Here is a 906-nt window from a genome sequence, read left to right on the forward strand (position 1 = left end):
TTTGAACAAGAAACAAATTGCAAAACCCCCGACTGTGGCTTGCGAAGCCTCAGCCCCTGCAAGCAAGGCCTTGCTGATACAGGAGCACAACCATGGGCACCCCAGGGTCTGTGGGCAACCTGCAGGACCTCCTGAGTTCTTGATGGTCACAACTGCAACCTGCCCATGGTCGAGGACCGCGCCTAAGGTCCCTTTTTAATGCATACACTGTCCCAACAGCAAAAAGGGATTTCTAACTTCTCTGCTTCTCAAATCCAGGGCGTGCAGCCTGCTCTGACAGCATCTCATGTGCCTGCTCCTCTTCCCTCGCCGGCCCAGACCCCCCTCCATGCGACAGCCGTAAAAGAGCTGCTGGAAGGCTCCCGCATGGAAATAAACCGTTTACAAGCTCCCGTGGCCTTGTACGTAGGGCCAAGGTTAATGGCAGAGGGGAAACCTGGCTGCAAAAGAAAAGCCTGTTGCATCTGAAGACTAGAAGGAGGAAATTTTGGGTTAAATGACCCATGCAAGGCTTAAAATGTGGCTCAGCAGGGATTGTGTCATGCAAGGCGGAGGGGGAGCCGGGAGAAGAGCGGGTGAGGATGCTGTCCGCAACCTGTCACTCAGCATCCCCTTATCCATGGGGCTGTTCTGGCACTGCTGAGGCACCTGGGGATTTTGTTGGTGGCCTCAACAGACCCAACACCCTGCATCCATCCAAGGGTTAGCTACTGAAATCCTGACTTCAGCCGGGATTCGAAGCACTCTCAGCCAGCACGAGCCACCCTCGCCTCCCTGCCTCGCCGTGCTGGGGCAGGACTCTCAGAATCCCAGGCAAAACTCCTCTCGAGAATGAGAGTTTTGGAGGTGGATCTGAAATTAAGCCCAGCATTTGTGTGGGCTCTCAATCTACAGTGACAGCCACTG

This window comes from Cariama cristata, unplaced genomic scaffold, assembly GCF_000690535.1.
Source record: "Cariama cristata isolate BGI_N322 unplaced genomic scaffold, ASM69053v1 scaffold18636, whole genome shotgun sequence".
NCBI classification, from domain to species: domain Eukaryota; kingdom Metazoa; phylum Chordata; class Aves; order Cariamiformes; family Cariamidae; genus Cariama; species Cariama cristata.